Source organism: Marmota marmota, unplaced genomic scaffold (genome assembly GCF_001458135.2).
Source record: "Marmota marmota marmota unplaced genomic scaffold, marMar, whole genome shotgun sequence".
Lineage (NCBI taxonomy): Eukaryota > Metazoa > Chordata > Mammalia > Rodentia > Sciuridae > Marmota > Marmota marmota.
Genome location: NW_026000093.1, coordinates 42,407,663 through 42,427,922, shown reverse-complemented (window position 1 = coordinate 42,427,922; position 20,260 = coordinate 42,407,663). Strand labels below are relative to the sequence as shown.

Here is a 20,260-nt window from a genome sequence, read left to right as displayed (position 1 = left end):
TCCCTCTCTCTCTCTCTCTCTCTCTCTCTCTCACACACACACACACACACACACACACACACACCCCAATGTGATATGTAAGTTTATAGTTTGGAATGCTGTGTTTTGTATAGATGTAATTTTTATGTGGTATGAGCTTCTTAGGATTGTTCGTAAAACCTGTTAAATAAGTGGATTCAAAAGCTTTGCATATGTGATAAGGTGGAACCCCTTGTCTCTCTACAGCAGCAGATGCAAGTTTTCAGAGTTTTATCCTGATGTCATAGACCTCTATCTTTGGAAATGGAGGATGGGCTCTCTGATGGCTCTAAACTTCTTACTGTAATGGTCAGTCTCCTTCCTAGTTGTCTAATATCCTGGCTACTTCTATTCCTTCTCTGTTTTGTTGTTTTTCAGCCACACTAGTCTTTTTTATTTTCTCAAATTTGTCACAGTAGTTCCTGTGTAACCCCCTTATACTTGATCTTCCTTCAATCTGGCAGGCTCTTCCTTACTTCTTCACTTAACCAGCTCTGTCTCATCATTTGTTCGTCAGATTAATATTATCTCCCAAGAAAAAGCTTCCTGGACCACTCTGTATAAATCCACAAGTCATTTACTTACTTTTAAATTAATTAATTTGTTAATTTATTTTCTTGTTTCTGTGTAGTCCCCCTTTAATGCAAATTCCATGAATGCAAGGACCTTGTCTGTTATCCATTCTGTTCCTAGAACTGAGCCCAGTACCTGCTACTTAATAGGTAGTTGTGTCAGTCTGAGTCCTCTGAGAAGCAGATGCCAAGATGGGATTAGATATGCAGGAAATTTATTAAGGAATACACTTATGAAGTATAAAGGAGAGGGAGCAGGAATAGGCTGAGAGAGCTTTCAGACTGTGACACAGGTCACAGAAGATGGAGAAGGAAGGAAGTTTGAGTGGAAATAGCCTCAGGCCACAGTCAGTTCTGAGAAATTTTTGGCTAGGCTGAAAGGGAGAGGCCGTACAAAGGTAACCCATATTGGGCAAGCATGGCTAGGCTCCAGGACCCCACCATTCTTAGACAGTGGCTAAGAGTTATTCTGGAAAAGCTGGGTCCACAGTGAATCCAAAGGAATAGCTGTACAACTGCCCAACTGGTCCCATAGTAGATGTTAAAGGCTGGCTCTTCTTGACCATTGTTTTTATGAATGGTCATGCACTAGTGGTGTTGTAGGTTAGGGTCTACTTCTTTGCTGGACACCTCGCAGTTAAAACCTTAATTGATCCGCAGATTAGCTATATTTTTGTTTTTGTTGTTGCTTCTTTTTCTAGTCAGATGATAACAAGAAAATTTTAGAGATGCTTTATCCTTTTCCTCTTCCCTCATCCACCATGTTTTTTAGCACAATGCTGGGCACATTGTAGTTCCAAAGATTCCTAACATCAAAGGCTACAAAAAGGAGACCTGTTATGGACACAAGTAAACATGACTTGGTCAAAAATGGTAGGCATGATGGAGAGTTGGATTGGATTTGCCCCATCTAGAAGGGGTGACTATTACGTAGCTGCAGCAGATTACTGCCAAGTAGGAACGCAGGCTCTGAGCTACCAAACCAAATGATGCCAGAAATCTGGATTTTTACGTGAAATCTCCTGATTTTTAAATGTTAGGAACTAATTAAGTATTTTTTAAAACATTCTGCAGGCCAACACTAGCATGGCCAAGCAAAACATGCCTGTAGAATGATTTGACCACCAGTTTATAGTCTCATTCTAGACCAGTTGATGGACAACATTCTAGATCTTTAAAACTCATAGTTGTGTTAAAAGTTTTGTAGCAGTTATTCTTGGAAGTATTCTCAGAACCGGCTGATGACTGGCCATTTATGTCATTCCCCAGTATCCTGGATCCAGAGAGCATGAAAGAGAATAAACCATAAATGTCTGAGTCACAAAGGTCATGGACTCAGGAGCCTGGGGTGAAGTCCTCCATGAAATGTAAGGAGACAGATCTCTCTTTGCCAGTATGTGAGTGGGTCTGTCAGCAAGGACAGGCTAAAGCTAAACAGATGGATCTCACTCCCTGCCCAGAGGGAGCACAGGGTGGCCTCAAGGGAGAAGGAGTGAATTCTAAGGCAGAGTTCACTTTCTAGGGCAAACCTTATGCCCTAGAGCTGAAACCCTCAGATTTGTTTTTTGTCTGTGGTGGAAAACCACAGGATTAGAAATCCCAAGGGCTAAAGGTAAGAACAACAATGTAAAAGCTCATTAGTGATCCCAGCAACAAAAAATTCTTCCAAATAACAGTTTTAGTTTTATTCCTGCATGCATAGGATCTATGCCCAAATATATCTATGGAGCATTTTTAACAAGTTAATGAGAATTCTAATGTTTAAAATAAAGAATCATTTCCAATTTTCAATAAGAACTCACTTCCTATTTCAGACTTCGGGTTTGCAGCACCTTGATGATTCTCTGCTTGGATTTTCAGAAACACAAAGAGTCACAATGCACTTAACAGACCCAGGGGTATTTGACACATAGCAGGAATACCAGACCGTGATATTCCTGAGTTATTAACAGAGTTACTAACAAAATTATTGGTGGGTACTGTTTTGCCTTAAAAGGCCTATAAAAGTTCTTCAATTGTGCTACCATTTCAGAGCACATCCCTGTTCAGTCTCTCAGCTTGTGATTCTAATTCAACAAAGCATATGATTTGCTTCTGAAGTTGTGACTGTCTCATCAATAGTTGTTAAATCCCTAGTTTTTTGCCTTCTTAAAAATATATCCATCCAATTTTAACTGAAAACTCCTGATATTATCAGTGATGTTCTGTGAATTTTAAATATCTCTTGAAATTGTGTGTTCAGTGTATTTGTATTTGTCACAATCATAAGCAGCAGCATCGTGTGAACAGCAAGCACTCTGACAAGTTGCGTTCTCAGTCCTTCAATTCCCAAAACTCCTTGATCTGAGAAGACAGCTCAGTAAACCTTGTCGATTTTCCCCACCTGATGGCATAAACATAAATGGCATCTGCCCGCGCTGCTTTAACAGTTTCCAAATAGCTAATAAACTGGCAGTGACTGTGGAGACTGTCCTGAAGAATAGTCACAATTGGAATAATTTGCTGCATCACATCACATAAGGGACCTGCCCACAGGGGTCATAGGCCCAACCTTTGCAGGATGAGGCAATGGTAGCCTGCATGCCAGCCTGTGCTACTAACTGCCATGAACTGTCAAAGCCATGTCATCCGCTTTTTGACTGCAAGTGCCCATTGGTGAGTGAAATCATCTTTTCCATGTTTAGACCAAAATTCTCAAATTAATTACCAGCATAAGTTAGTACTTATTAGCTCTTACATGTCATATAATGACATATATATGTGTGCATGTTTCATACCAATCTATACCCATTCCCTTGAAAAGCATATATAGCTCCTACCTACTGCACAGTCCAGAAAGGTGTCCTACAACCTAAATTCCTAAGCTCTCTTTATCCTTTCGTTCATTCAACAAAGTAGCCCAAATACCTACAGTTACCTTGTACTTGTTGAGCTTTCAATTGTCAACCCTAATCTCTTTCCAGTACCAGCAAAAATGAGACAATAGGGCTTATTTTCAAATGGGCTTGGCAGAAATTGATGCAGCAGTTAGCTTCTCTAGAAGAATCTCCTGCTATTTCATCAGTTTACTGACTTCTGTGCACGGGAATTGCAAGAGCTGCCAAATATAGCATTCTTTTTGGGAAAAAAAATGAGTAAATCTAGTTTAAAATCCTCTTCATAATCATATTCTGCTTCGCTTGGCAACTCTTAAATCTTTTGATTGAGACATCAATTATGCTTTTAAAACTCTCAAATAGTAAAATCTTACATTTTAAAATCCTTCTTGAAATTGTATTTACTATACATATTTACCATCTAAGTATTTTTATAATCCTTTACTAAAATATTTTGTGACCTGTCTGCATTTAGCTATCTGCAAACTACCTTTTATTCTACATCTGTTTGTGGCTAAGCAGCTTGTCTTTGCTGTAACTTTGGGTTAAACATGACAAGTTATTATCGTACTTGCTATTCGCTGCCATTTGCAATTGTCATCTTTTAAGACATGCCGTCTCCCTGGACCACTTTTTAGCATTTGTATGACATGAAAAGAAATGACTGCAAAATAAAAATTGCTTAAATGCTATGCCTGGTGTGGTTTTAAGTGAAACATCTGGGCTCATTCAAATTATTTCTTTCTGATGTGATTTTCTTTGCCATGACTAACGAAGGCAGGAGGTTTGGTCAGGTGGCTTTTCTCAGGAGTTACTGGGAAAAGAGGAATTCGTCCCTTAGGGACTGTGTTTCTGGGTGCCTCAAGGTTTTTAGGAAGGCAGAGGGCACCTCATGTTATTCTCCTCAACTTGTCCTGGTCTATTGATATCTTTGAGAACAGTGTCTGGAACTTCCATTGCCAGGGAGTCTAGAGGAGGGTCACTCAGGGGCTGAGGCATAGTGGATACAAGTGGGGAAGCCAAGGGAAGGCTGGACACATATTTGAAGACAGGCTTGTTCTGAATAACTTCATAGTATAAAATAGAGGGTGTAAGGATGAAGAAGATGCCACCTAAACAGAGTGATCGCTCTTACTGCAGGTCTCAGCTTAAAGATCAATTCCTTGGAGAAGTGATCTCTGGTGCCCAAATGGATGCAGGTTCCCTTCCCTCTCTGTTCTTAATCACGTCCCCTGCTATTGCCTCAAAGAAGAAATGAGACAGTGAGTGTTTCTTGTCTATTATTTTGTATTGTTTACCCCAATGGAAAGTAAGCTCCATGACCATAGGGACCTCACGGTCCTTGTTTTGTTCATTCACCTGGTCATCTCCAGGACAGGTTGGCTACATAGTTTGAGGGCCCAGTGCAAAATGAAAATGTGAGGTTCCTTGTTCAGAGAAAAGTGCTGCTCAAGGTACTACCATGTAAAACTTCCTTTCTTAAATACTTTCTCTCTCCTCGCCATTGTGTTTTTTGATTTGCTATCTAATGGCATTCTATATTTTAAAAATAGAAATTTTTAATCATGATTTATTATTATGGAATCTACTGTTTGTCTTTGTATCATAAAATGCTAGTTTTAAATGTCAATATAAAAACATTTAACTGGTATGCAAAATCCAAGATTACACAATTCATATTTTGTATTTCACACACACATATGTATTTCATTCTTACCAGAACCATGGAAAGGCTGCATGAAACTAATGCAATCATTTTTATTTCACTTTTTAGCACGTTATACCAGCACTTCTTTCAGCTTACTGGTAGTAAAGAAGGACAAAAAGGAAAAGCAACAGTGCTTTGCCTTATTGCTTTTGCTTTCTTTCTTTCTTTTAATTTTATTTATTTATTTATTTGGCTTTAAGTGGGAAATGATATGAATAAGCAAGAAAGGGTCCCTAGGTTTTCCTTTTGGTTTGAACAAAAGAGCAGAGCCTCTGGTATAACTAAGATATTCTGAAAATGGTCCTAACACAACATTCCCTAACACCACTGCCATGTACTTGCTTTTAGTCTTGCTGAATGCCCTTGTATTCTTTCGGTGTCCATTGGTTACCAACTTCAATGCTCATGGGATATCCTAAAAATGCTGTAAGTGAATGGGAAGGCAAGGAACTGTGGACATCTCTGCTCATGTGCATGTTCCATCATTACAATGGACTTCCTTAGAAAGCACAAGTTCAGTGAAATTATTCAGAATTGCAAGATGGTGACAACGGTGCTTTAAACCCAACATGGACCACTTTATTGCACAGGTCTGTGCCCACAAAGCCCAGTGTGGTTTATGTTCTGCTATAATGGAGCACACAAATATCACACTGAACACAGAGGATGAGTATATATTCCTACAGAATAAAAGTTGAATGAGTAACGGAGTCAGAACTGTCTATCAATGAATTGAGCTGCAGAAATAAGTGACTTCATGGCCCAGAAAGAGAGAGGAAAGGTGGGTATAGCTTTGTGGGGTTTTTTTATTTGTTCAAATTAGTTATATGTGTCACATCATACATAAATGGACATAATTAGGAACAGAGAGGGAAGGGAATCTGAATCCACTTGGGTACCAGAGATCACTTCTCCAAGGAAGTGATCTTTGAGCTGAGACCTGCAGTAAGAGTGATCACTGTTTAGGTGGCATCTTCTCATTCTTCTGGTTGTACATGATGTAGAATTACACTAATTGTGTAATCATATATGCCTATAGGATATTAATGTCTGATTCATTTGACTATCCTTCTTCCCTCCCTTATCCTCTTGCCTCCTTTCACTCCCCTCTGTCTAATCCAAAGTACCTCTATTCTTCCCTAGCACCCCCGCTAGCCCTTATTATGAATTGGCATCCACATATCAAAGAAAAAATTCAGCTTTTGGTCCTTTGGGATTGGTTTATTTCTCTTAGCATGATATTCTCCAGCTCTGTCCATTCACTGGCAAATGCTATAATTTCATTCTTCTTTAAGGATGAGTAATATTTATATATATATATATATATATATATATATATATATATATATACACACACACATATATATAATATATATATAATATTTTATTTACTCATTCATCTGTTGAAGGGCTTCTAGGTTGATTCCATAGTTCAGCTATTGTGAATTGAACTGCTATAAACATTGATGTGCCACAACACCATAGTATGCCGATTTTAAGTCCTTTGGGTATAAACTGAGGAGCGGGATAGCTGGATAAAATGGTGGTTCCATTCCAAGTTTTCTGAGAAATATCCATACTGATTTCTCAGTGGTTGTACCACTTTGCAGTCCCACTAGCAATGTATGAGTGTACCTTGTCCCCCACGTCCCCCACAATCCCAGCCAACATTTATTGTTGCTTGTACTCTTGATAATTGCCATGCTGACTGGAGTGAGATAAAATCTCAGTGTAGTTTTGATTTGCATTTCTCTAATTACTAGAGATGTTGTACATATTTTCATGTATTTGCTGATCAGTTCTATTTCTTCTTCTGCGAAATGTCTGTTCAGTTCCTTAGCCAATTTATTGATTCAGTTAGTTGTTTTTTGCTGTTAAGTTTTTGAGTTCTATATATATATCCTGGAGATTAATGCTCTATCTGAGGTGCAGGTGGTAAGGATTTCCTCCCATTCTGTAGGCTCTCTCTTCATGATTTGGATCATTTCTTTTGATGTGAAGAAGTGTTTAGTTTAATTCCATCCCATTTATTGATTCTTGATTTTACTTCTTGTGCTTTAGGAGTGTTGTTAAGGAAATCAGTTCCCAAGCCAATGTGGTGGAGATTTGGACCTAATTTTTCTTCTATTAGGCACAGGGTCTCTGTTCTAGTGCCTAAGTCCTTGATCCACTTTGAGTTGACTTTTGTGCAGGGTGAGAGATAGGGGTTTAATTTCATTTTGCTACGTATGGATTTCCAGTTTTTCCAGCACCATTTGTTGAAGAGGCTATCTTTTTTCCAATGTATGTTTTTGGTGCCTTTGTCTAGTATGAGATAACTATATTTCTGTGGGTTTGTCTCTGTGTTTTCTATTCTGTACCATTGGTCTATGTGTCTGTTTTGATGCCAATAACATGCTGTTTTGTTATTATATCTCTGTAGTATAATTTAAGTTCTGCTATTGTGGTGCCTCCTGCTTCACTTTTCTTGCTAATATTGTTTTGGCTATCCTAAGTCTCTTGTTTTTCCAAATGAATTTTATGAATGCTTTTTTTAGTTCTATGCAGAATAGAAATTATATTACATCTCTATAATGCTTTTGATAGAATGGCCATTTTGACCATGTTAATTCGGCCTATCCAAGAACATGTGATATCTTTCCATTTTCTAAGGTCTTTTTCAATTTCTTTCTTTATTGTTCTATGGTTTTTATTGTAGAGGTCTTTCACCTCTTTTGTTAGATTGATTTCCAAATATTTTATTGTTTTTTTGAGGCTATTATAAATGGGGTAGTTTTCCTCACGTCTCTTTAAGTAGATTCATCACTGATGTATAGGAATACATTTGATTTATGGGTGTTAATTTTATATCCTGCTACTTTGTTGAGTTCATTTATTTTATTATAAAAGTTTTCTGGTAGAATTTTTCTGGGTCTTCTAAATATAAAATCATGTTATCAGCCAATAATGGTAGCTTGAATTCTTCTTTTCCTATTTGTATCCCTTTAATTTCTTTCTTCTGTCTAATTGCTCTGGCTAGAGTTTGGAGGACAATGTTGAATAAAAGTGGTGAAAGATGGCATCCATCTCTTGTTCCAGTTCTTAGAGGGAATGCTTCCAATCTTTCTCCATTTAGAATCATGTTGACCTTGGGCTTAGCATATATGGCTTTTACGATGTTAAGGTATGTTCCTACTATCGGTAGTTTTTCTAGTATTTTGAACATGAAGGCATCCAGCCTCTCTTCTTGATAGTATTACTGTTCCTAAGCCTACTTGAAACTCTTGTCTTTGGTTCAACAAAATATTCCTACCTCCTTATAATCAATTTCCCCTGATTTATGCAATTCAGAAAATATCAGATTTTTTGCAGCTGCTGAACAACAAAAAAATTATTTGTGCCCTGTCCCATGCACAGTTTTCTGTGTATACCCAGCTTTGTGGTCCTCTGAACACACCATGATTTTCACATCACCATGCTTTTGCTCATCAGATCCATTCTTGAATGTCTGTGTCCTCTTTTCTAATAATACCCTTCCTCTTTAAGACCAATCCTCCTGTGGCAGTGTCTTTAGTTACCATTTTGGGTCGTCACTTAATGGTCATTTTATTGAGAAAGTCATTGACATTTCTGTTCCTGAGCGCTCCTTGGGAGCAAGTTGAAGCCATGTTATCTTTTATTTTTCCTCTAAGATCTCATATAGTGCTTGACCCTTAGCAGAAGTCACTGTCCATTGCATGAGAGTTTGTTGTTGACTTACCAAACTACCCTATATGTTTAGGCCTGGGGAATGTTGTATTAGAACTATTTTCAGAATACTTTAGTTATAAATCAGTCACCACAATCCAGTCCTTATTACTGTTGTTCAAAGATCTTTCTTTGTTGAAAGCTTTTTTTTTTATGATTGTAGGGATTATTCAAGGCAGTATTAGTAGAAACGATTACGGGTAATAAAAAGATGCATATTGAAATGGGCCTGGAATTAAGCCATTCATGGAATCATCTGAGCTCAGCTGTGCCTGATATACTTTTGGACCAAGCTATTTATGAAGTTATAGACCACAGATTACTATGACATCCACGTTCATTCTTGAAAAAGATGACTCAGTTGCAAGTCCTGCACTTGCACAGGAGCAGGAATCTGAGGGGGAAGAAATATCCATCTACTGCAGATGCCATTCATAAAGGTCCCTAGTATGGCTCCTAAGTGGGCTGCATTGTCTGCTCTGCTTCCTATTGGGAAATAACTCAAGGTGTTTAATATTTTCACTGAATATGGTGGTCTGCCTCCCTTGGCATGCTGATTTGGAGGGGCCTTCCCCGGGGGGCATTGTTTATCACGTTTCTCATCTCAAATGAGAAATAAGAAATGAATCCTAATTTCATCCAGGACACGGGTTTATTAAAATAATATCTGAAATACCGCAGATATTCTCATAATTTTGTGAAACACAAAAACAGAAAAGCCTTATCCTCATGAGGTGGGAATGCTTAATAAGCAAATGACAATACTTAGTTGGAGTTTTTTTTCTCATTCTTATCAGGAGTTGGCAAGAGGGATAGCTCATTAGGTCACGTGGTGACTACAAAGACTCAAGTAAAAAAGGCAAAAGACAAAAATTCCAAGGGAAACAGAAGCAAGCCCTGAGATTTCCATCTTCCTTGTTTGTTTCACCTTTGCATACATGATGTGATTCTCTACTAAACAAGCAGACAGGCAGGTAAAACTTGCTTTCCTTTAAATGGTGGGTGCAAGTACCTTTGCTGCATTTGAAGACCCATACTATAATGTTCATGTGAAGCAGAGGGAGGGAAGGATCAAATAGTCTCCTCCTGTCATATATAAATAAATGGGGGATCAGTCCAATATGCCATGTCCAATTTGAGTATGAACATTATTTATTATTCCCAATCGTGAGCCTGTGTAACTCCTGGCTCATTTTCACTAGCTCTGGGCATATAGTTCTCTATCATACACTCTGTCTCTGACTGAATGTGTTCATGTCAAATAATGGTTAAACCCTCCACTGTTCCCCAAAAGTCTGAGCAGCAGCTGGATGCAGATGTGCACCAACACCAGCAATCATGTGAAACCCACCATTTGGGTACATGACATGTCTATGCCAAAGGGATGGCCATGACTCACAATGTCTTCAGAACATGAAATAACTTGATTTTTTTAAAAGGCTAAAAGAAAATACTTGGCTAAAGGCAAGATTGCTTTTCGGACGGGAAACTCTTTTCCCAGGGTGTCCTGTGCAGACAAAACTTACTGCATCCCTTCTAAAAATGTGTCTGGAACTGTCTTCCAAGATGATTAATAGAGCAAGTATTTCTCACAAGGGTCTGACCTTTGGGAGCACAGCAGACAGAAGGCACAAATGACTGGAGATGGATAAAGAGGACAGGCTCACAGGACATGCAAATCCACAACCTGACTCTCATTCAGGATGCAGGCACGCTGCACCATCCCTTGGGGGAAATCCCCTAGGCAATGATACCTTTGAAAAACTTTTTGTCATTATACATCTCTTTACCTGAGAAAGATTTTCTTTCAAGAGATGAAAGCACCTGTCGGTAAATTGGAAGTGCAGAGACTGTGAAGATAAAAACGATTAAACAGAAGATCCCTGCACCAATCATTCAGCCCAGAATCAATGGTCACATCTTTAGGAACTCATTGCTAAATGCAGTGTGAAAGCTTCACAGCAAAGGGGAGGAAAAGAAGGTAGATATTTTGGGGGAAAATAAATTTGTTATTTAAAAATCTTTATAACAACTCTATAAGGCAATGTTAATGTCCCCATTTGACAGGCAACCTGGAACTTGAAGAATTCTGTGAAGTCATGCAGATAGAAAGTAGTGGCAATATGAGATTCAGGCCCAGGTGTATATAATTTCAAACTCATTCTTGTTCTACTATCTCCTATTATACAAATCTGGGGCATGAAGAGTTGAGCAGATAGGTTTTGGTAGAAATTCACTTGTTTAAAATTGAAAACCATTTTCAAGTTCACCTTCATGGCATGGTGAGGACCTCTGCTGAGTAGGGAAGTATAAGCAATGCTGAGTTTTATTGTCCCAAATACAGAAATGCTTTCTTTATAGTCTGTTTCTGTCCTTACTCCTTGGTTTTATAACAATTTCCATTAATTTATATTTTACTTTTTTTTACTTATAATATTATTGAATTACTACTTTGTGCCATGAACTGGTCTAGACAATTAGTGTGCAGAGGTCCCACCCTGAGTTTCCCGAAAGACTGAGCCAGAGACTAGGATTTGCCTGGGAAGTGATCTTGGAAAGAAGTGAAGAATCAGAAAAAGTGAAACTGGGAAAGGGGGAGGAGCCAATATGCCTACACACTGCAAAGCTGGCCATCAACACAGGTGGCCAGTGCTCAGTCTCGCTGGCACGGGTACAGGGGAGTATAAAAAGGATCAGAGGGAGAGGCATTTATCCATTATTTCCTGGACTGTTTTGGCTGAGAGTCAACCCTTGCTCACTTTTGGGCTATCCATGCATGAATATCAACAAGGCTCCAGCAGGCACTCCATCCAGGAGAGTCAGGGAAGCCTCTCTGCTAGAGCCATGAACTGAGGCTGAGAGGATATGAGGTGGTAAGCACGGTGTCTGTGATAGGGAGCTAAATGGATGCAGTCCTTGGAAAAGGAAAAAGCCCACAATTTAAATTGAGAGGTGCTTATTAAATAAATTAATAAACATCATAATTAAAAATTTTCATAACCGGGCTGGGGATGTGGCTCAAGCGGTAGCGTGCTCGCCTGGCATGCGTGCGGCCCGGGTTCGATCCTCAGCACCACATACAAACAAAGATGTTGTGTCCGCCAATAACTAAAAAATAAATATTAAAAATTCTCTCTCTCTCTCTTTAAAAAAAAATTTCATAACCATCATAAAGGAAGAAGACAGGTGATAGGAGGGAGACAAATAAGCATGCCTACCTTAAACTGAAATGCAAAGGAAGCTTCTGGGGTGAGGGTGACATTTAGACCAAGATGGCTAGGAGGGAGAAGTGAGGAAAGGCTTGCAGAGAGAACAGCCTTTGCAAAAACTGCAAATGAGCTATAGAAATGGAAAGGAGCTCAACATGATTCAGCAGAGTGAGGAGGTAGGAGAGAAGAGTTAGATGTACCTGGAGAAGTAGGTGGTTGGGTTCTGAATTTTGCTCATGGAATGAAAAGCCATTAGAAGTGTTCTAATATTTTTGAAAATTTTCTACAGATGTTTTATGAAAAAGAAATCTATGTTGTGTAAGAGGGAGATCAGGGAAGCTTTTCTGAGGTAGCTGTGGTGGGCTGAGAAGGAATGTTGGTGACTTAGACCAGGGCATGACAGTGAGGATGGAGAAAACTGAGCAGATTAAAGAACCATTGTTTTCCTCATGAGAATGTGGTAGTGGATCAGATATGAGGATGAGAAAGAAGGGGTTAAGGATGACCCCCAGACTTAAATCTTGAGCATTTATTCATCCACTCAACAAATAGGTATTGAACACTTATTACCTGCTAAACATGAAAAACCCAGATTGCTTAGACTCTACCCTGGTCTTTGAGTGACTCACAGTTCAGTAAGGAGAATAGAGAAGTAGACAGATAATTCTGAGAGAGGATCGTCAGTACCATGATAGCTGTACATTCTAGATGTCATTAAAAGCTAACATAATCAAAGTTAGTGACTTCCACCTGTTCTGATGACCAGACATGTATTCTTCTAGAAGAAGATGTACCAGTTACCCAGAACACTGGGAAATTGATCCAGAGAGGAGTCAGTTGTCCATGAGTTCTTTTCACTGATTAATAATTAGCCTCTCAGCCACCCACAAATATAGAGTTTAGTCCAGACCACTGAGTCCTGGAAATGGAAGTGCTAAAGGGTTCAGAGCTGCTGGGTTGTTAAATAGAGTACAGTCAGTAAGGAAGTCTTCCTGACATGAAGCTGTGGTAAATCCTCCTCGATGTTCTCAAAGTCCCTGAAGCCATGACATCCGACCAGCAGAGCTTCCCTCCAGTGGCATTCTTATCATTCTTGGCAGAGCTTCTCAAACTGCAATATGAAGGTAACCTTCACAAGGCCAGAGGACTTTCATCAAGCTGATGGAATCACTGAAGGTCATTCAACCTGCTGTAGAATTTAAATGTTAATTTGCCATAAAATATCAGCTAGCATTTTTCTGAATCCATTCACTGTGGGTTAAAATGCAGAAAGAACTACTTTTAGAAGAGCAGGAAAAAGACTGCTCAGTACCAATAAGGCTGTGGAAAGAAGCCCTGAATGGTGCAGACCTCAAAAACTGAAAGTCTAAGATTGTGTATTCTCTGGACACAGAGAATTGTTCTGCCTGGAGGTCAGAGGACATAGTAAATCTTTTCTGAGATGAATAGTATTATAGTGGATCGTTGACAATGGTGGAAACACTAAATGGAGTGTGTTGTTTTAAATCTAGGTATGTATTCTCCTTCAAAGTTATTGTATCAACACACCTTCCATTCAGCATCCTAGAAATTAGTGATATTCACTTGGTATCTACCAGATTGACCAAAAATCATAATGACAGTCTGAAGTCTTGATATGACCCTGGAATTAATTTTTCTTCTGAATTCAGATAAGACAACTTTGGTGGGTTTTAGTTCACTATTCACAAATATACTTAGTATACACACACGCATATATGAATATATGCGTATGAGAGACAGGATTTGAGTCCCACTGCTCAAATGATGCTGAAGTTTACTGAGAACAAATTTTAAGAAAAGGAAAGGAAAGCAGTGGAGAAAGGGTGTAGGCTCTTCTCCCATCATCCCCGTTCAAGGGTTCTTGCCTTGGAATTGACTCCTGCATGTGGCTTGGCCAATCAGAGCACGTCATTCTTCAGGCACAGAATTTGGTTCAGAGTTGAGCAGATGCCCCCTTTCAGTCTGTCAGAGACTTCCATGGGCCTTGCTGGCCATTAAGAAAGGTAATTTCTCTTTACTGTTGATCTCAATCTGTGAGGTAAGTATAGGCTTAGAGATGTCAGTGGGACACCACTTGCTTCCACATGGTGGGAGAGAAAGAATAGGAGAGGAGAAGATGGGAAGGAGAGGACAGGACAGGAGAAGGGGGATTGGAGATACTGAGATCTGCAGGTAATAGCTGAAGCAATGGAGATAACGCTGCCAAAGAGAGCACTTAGTTACGGGACCAATGAAATCACATTTACTTGGTTTATGTCTCTTAGAACTGAAGACTCCTGACACTACATAGTGCTCTAGGCCATTGCATTTTGGTAAAAATGCAGGCCGCCTTGGATGCCATAGGAAAGTGTTCCCATGTTATAAAACCTTTACAGCCACAGAAAGTCAAGTTTTGGGCTGGGTGTGGTGGTGCACGCCTATAATTCCATCAGCTTGGGAGGCTGAGGCAGGAGGATCACGAGTTCAAAGCCACCCTCAGCAATAGCGAGGTACTAAGCCACTCAGGGAGACCCTGTCTCTAAATAAAATACAAAATAGAGCTGGGGAGGTGGCTCAGTGGTCGAGTGCCCCTGAGTTCAATCCCCAGTACCAAAAAAAAAAAGTCAAGTTTTGGCACATACTTAATGACATGGGAAAATGTTCATGATTAAAATCAAGTTAAAATGTCTAAAATGTTTATAGCACAGGATTCGTTTTTTTGTGAAATGTACATTTATATAATTATATAAAAAGTAGACTAGAAAGAAATATATTTGGATTTTAGAAGTAGTCACCTCCAGTGTTAGGATTAAAAATAATTTTATTTTAAAATAAAAATTATTTAATTATTTAAACTTCTTTATGCTTTTCCCCCAGATTTTCTACAGTACACATGAACTGCTCACATAATCTGGAATAAACAACATGTTGATGAAAATATGAAAATTCATACATATTCAAGATGGCTTCATGTAGTCCACCGAGCAACCTAGAATGTATCAAAGATTAACTTTCAAAACACCTGGACAATTGGGAATTTGACTTCCAAAAGCAATCTTTTGTGTCCTTGCACATTTTATTATAATGGATCTTTAGCTCTTTACCAACCAGCCCTGTTGCACTTTCAGTTAAAACTAGTAATGGAAACTGTACCTTCCACATGAAGCAAGAGAGCCCAGTTATGACTACAGATATTAAGATAAGGGACCAGTTCATGAACCCTCTACTGATAGGGCGGTTGTGTCATCTGGAGGACATTTCTCCTCAATTTGATCTGACAAAAAGCTGGATGTCAAATTCTTAGATAAACAATACCAAGTTCCTGTGGGGGAAGAGCCAGTCAAATAGGAGATACTTGTTCTTGGCATAAAAGTTTATACTTAAGAATTAGCTTATCGCGTTTCACAGCTCACTGTAAACTAAGAGGGGTGGGGAGGAAAGGGTCAGAGACTGCTCTAATTACCCTCATTTGAGTAAGTAGAATGAAATGAGGTTTCCTAGGGTAATTAATCAAGTCATGATGAAAAGGGATTACATGCTGGACATTTTTTTTGGTCAGGGATTTGGTGAAGACTGCCACTGCCCCACAAAGGACACTGTCATTGGTCTGGCTGAAGGTTCTCACTTAGGAAAGAACGTATAGTAATGCAAGGCTCAGCATTGAAAATAAAGGCTTAAGGAAAACAGCAGCAATTATCTGGCGTTGCTCTCTCCAAGTCTTGGCTTCAATTCTTGCTGGTAATAAGAGGCTTGCAAGTTTCTACGGTGTGTTGGGTGGAAACGGTCTATGCCTGGTGATTTTCACAAACAGATGAATATACTCCTATTTCCAAGCATGCGATTCAGCCACTTGGACTCCAGCAATAACTGCCACCCGTTTCAAAGGAACTGGTGTAATGCAGTCCTTATATCTGAGCTCAGATCTATTACGAAAATCAAGCTGCATGTTTTTCCAGGTGCTACCATCTTGGAAACAAGGCACAAGGGGACCAAAAAATGTGTTTCAGAACCTAATGTGAAAGCCTCCAATTAGGCTCTTTTTTAATCTAGTTATTGCAAGCTGTTTTGGCTAAAACCCGAATGCACTTAAATGTCTTCCAAGCCTGTATGTTTGCTGCTCTTACTACTGAAGTGTTATTTTGAAAATGTTCAAAAATGCCATCAAATTGAATGTATATTTGACATTGTAGTCTGCTTTGGTCTTTTTTTTTTAAATTCATTTGAGTGTGAAATTAGGCAATGCCTGTTGATTGTCAGTAAAATGAGTACAGTAGAATGACTAAATAGCAAATAGTCCAACTGTCAGAGGATTTCTGAAACCAGACCAGGAAAAACAGCAAGATGGAATTAAATGCCAGTCAGGGACTTTGAATCTCTGTCTATCTGTCTCTTTCTGGTGTCCCATATTTCAGGTCAAGCCTATTCCACCCCCTGCCTGAGCGCCCCCCAAACAACACAAAAAGCAAAGAACAACTCTCCTGCTGAACACAGTAATTCTAAGCTATATTTTTTAAGCTTTTTGCCCAGTTAGTCATATGTCTGAAAATGCATAGAGTATCCTCTTAAGCAACAGTGTGACTCAAAGCCTCACTACATACTTGCAAAAGAACTTTGGCATGCCCCATCTCTGAGGAGGCTGGTGGGGTTGGGCCTGTACCAAATAGTGGCAGAATGCCTTCATGAACATGGAGGTCGCTCCTAAGATCAAGGCTGGATGGATCTGTAGGGTGGGGCAGCCCACTGGGCACCACATAAAACAGGAGGGGCTGTAATGTTGGGGAAAAATTGAATAGACACTGAAGGAGTCAACCCATTTTTCTGCCAAGTATCTCCTTCTCTTCTTCTATGGTGAATTTGGAATCTGCCTTTATCTCTTTCACTCCACACTCCTAGATTTTTACTGGAGTCTTTATTTGTTCTCTGCATGCATTTATATTCTATCTCTCAGACTTTCAACCAGCATCTTGGTCCTAAGTCTGGACACTTTCATCAAATTGCAAGCATTCTAGCTTAGGCAGGCCCCCGTATAATCTTACCATGATACCCAATTCCTTTCCCAAATATTTCATGAGCCCTTTATGAAAGGTTAATTTTCTTGCTCTCTTATTTTCGAATACCTTCCCTATTCTTTCCACATTACTCATCAAAATGATCAATCCCAAATGAAAAAAAAAATATCTGTAGCTTTACCATGAAATAATGGGTTGGATCCTAAAAAGAAGATTTACCATCCCCATATGTTACAAACCCCCTTGAGTTGATAGCTCTGAGATAAAAAAAAAAAACTAATATGATAACTGCCATTATAGAAAGATTGAAGGTGAACTAATAGATACCTCTGAGTGGATGTTCAAATGGTATTCATTTTTTAAAAGCACCTTTAAAAATTACTTCTGCTGTTTAATGATTCACAAGAAATAAATGATCATTGTGAAAAAAAATTAGAATAATCAGATAAAATAAAAGAAGAAAAAATGACCTGTAACTTTACCACTGGAATACTGATGTTTTGGGTATACATTCTTCAGGACTTATTAGTAGTATTTAATAAACTAACACATGTGAATATTATATGATTGTATACACAAACACATAAGAAAAGATACCCTAAGCAAGGTAGAGATAAGATTGAGATTGGTCTGGTGTAAGCTATTATATGCCATCTCTGCCTTCCATCTACTCTCCCCAAAAGTATGTATGCTTCTACATGATTCACATCAAGATTGAGGAGCCTTATGAGAAATGAATTCAAAACATCTTCAAAATTGGGGTTCAGGCATATAGTTATGTCTGGTAAACTTTGTGATAATGTTTAGGGTGATGTCCCCCCCACACACACACACACACAAACAATATTAAAGAGAATCTATAGGGCTTCCAAGGAAAAATTCATCTTAAGTCAAGTTCAAGTTCATTGCAACAAAACTCAGAAACAAGAACTGAAGAAGAAAGTCTGGATTCTGTATTCAAGGTACAGTTATAATTCCAAGATCTTTCCTCTTCACTAGGGCACTCTGGCAAAGAAGACACTGAGAAAGCAAAAGAACTTAAAGTCAAGAATTCCAAACAACGTATAGTAGTTCTCCTTGACCTGAGCATATAGAGAATCAATGAACTTGTGAAACCTAGGCATTATTGGTAGTTGTCCTTAACAGAATCTACCCGACTGCTGACATTCCCCCTTCCACACAGAAAAAAAATGTACTTTATAGTTTGTTTTTAAAAATCTAATCGAGTATGATCAATTGTTTGCACCCCTATACACATTTCTGTAATATAATTTGAAATGATTTCAGTAGATAAATTTCATCATAATTTAATCATAAATAATGATGTAGTGAACAACCTCATAGTTAAATGTTGGGTTATATGCTAAATAATTTCATTAAGATGAATCTCTGAAATTGGGATTGTGGGTCAGTTGGTATGCACATAATTAAGACTTATGTACCATATGCATATATGGGTTTATACCCTCTAAAGAGACTGAATTGACTTGCTTTTACCAGTGCTGAATGAAAGTGACAGGTAAAATGTTATTTTTAAAAAATTCATTTAATATCTATCTCACATTCCTGGATAGAGCACACCTTCCCTTTTAAAAATCACCACCCACCCACTGTATATAACATGTAGGTGTGAAACCAAAAGGACCTGTTCACAGTATGCAGCACTCACGTCCATCTAAACCAATATGGCAGACACCACATATGAGTCCCTGATCTTGGCTACCTTTTATCTTGATCTTTTTTCACTCTGCCAGGCCATATCTAACTTGGTTATTCCCTACTATACATTTTTTGAGTACTTCATTTTCCTCCTATTTAGTATTTTATTGGGACAATTTTTTCCTGATATATTATACTTTTATTTGGTATTTCCATCCCACATTTCCAATCTCTCTGAAAATGCTGAGTTCTATTGTAAATTAAGTCATATCAGAGTCACTTTAAATTAATGTGCCAAATAAAAACCCAAGAGGCACTACTGTTACCAACCGTGCCCCAACATGGAATCTGTTCCTTCCTTGCTCCCTCTTTCTCTTTGTGAGCTCATTTCTGGTTTCATCAACGTTCTGTATTCTTGCTGTCCCTGTTTTACTCAGTTTTAGAAAAGGATTTTTAAGCAACACAAATTTTTAAAATGAGGCTGAAGAAACAAAATGGACTAAAGAATACACTGTGAATATGAACTTTTTCTCTTACTTTGCAAAAGTTGTAAGAAGTCCTTGTGCACTGTGGATATAAATTGATAGTGTTTCTGGAAGGTTGATTGGAAATAAATACATCAAAAGCCATAAGAATGCTTATACATGCAATTCTATCTTTATGAATTCATCTGGAGATGAATAACAAATATACAAACACTAATGTAAGAGTGTGTTTATTGAAGCACTATTTATAAGTAAAAATTGAAATAAACAGAATGTTCAATAATGGTGAATTGTTTCAATAAAATAGGGTTCTTTGTGCATTGGTACATGTATGCAGCTATTAAAAATGACTTAAATTTGTGTTTACAATAATGAAAGAACATTGCTGTTATAATGTTAAATAAAATAACAGGTTGTAGAGTATTCAATGCAGAACGATCCCACCTCGATAATAAAGACATTTGCATTTATGTAATCAGAGTAGAAAAGCTGGATCTCATTTCTATTGGCATGCATCCTTAGCATGGAGGAAAACATCAGAGAGGAGTGCGATGGACACTTGTGCCTGGGAAAGAAAAAAAGAAAATGCTAGAGGGGAGACCTTGGTCAGTCCATGTTAGTCTTGACCCCTGTAGAGATCAGACAGCCTCTCTGGTTCCAACCCAAAGTAACACATGTCTCTGAACTCCTGACCCAATGGGAGTGGAGGGACTCTGCTCATGTCAAGGAGGGGCAGCTCTGGAGAGAGCCCACTAGGAGACAGAATCCAGGTAGGGCAGGCAAGCCAGGCCCGGGCAGTGACCCTGAAGAGCACTGACAGCAGGCATCTCATTACAGAGTGAGGAAAGGGATCATAAGAAACTGGCATAATGGCTCTTCTTCCTTTTACTATCAGCTTAAGCAAGCCACATGGCCATAAGTCAGCAGGAGGAGGGATAATCCACTCCACTTTTTTAATGCAGATGGGGCAGGTAAAACCATATGACAAAGGACAAAGG

The 20,260-nt window shown here is 38.7% G+C and overlaps 1 long non-coding RNA gene across 1 annotated transcript in view; it reads left to right on the top strand.

Moving 5' to 3' along the window:
- Positions 1-19,742, top strand: part of LOC107142518 — a 38,096-nt gene extending 18,354 nt beyond the window's left edge. Inside the window, exon 2 of the long non-coding RNA XR_001503570.2 lies at positions 14,987-19,742. This is a non-coding gene — a long non-coding RNA (uncharacterized LOC107142518). The remainder of the gene's footprint in view (positions 1-14,986) is intronic.
- The last annotated feature ends 518 nt before the right edge of the window (positions 19,743-20,260 follow it).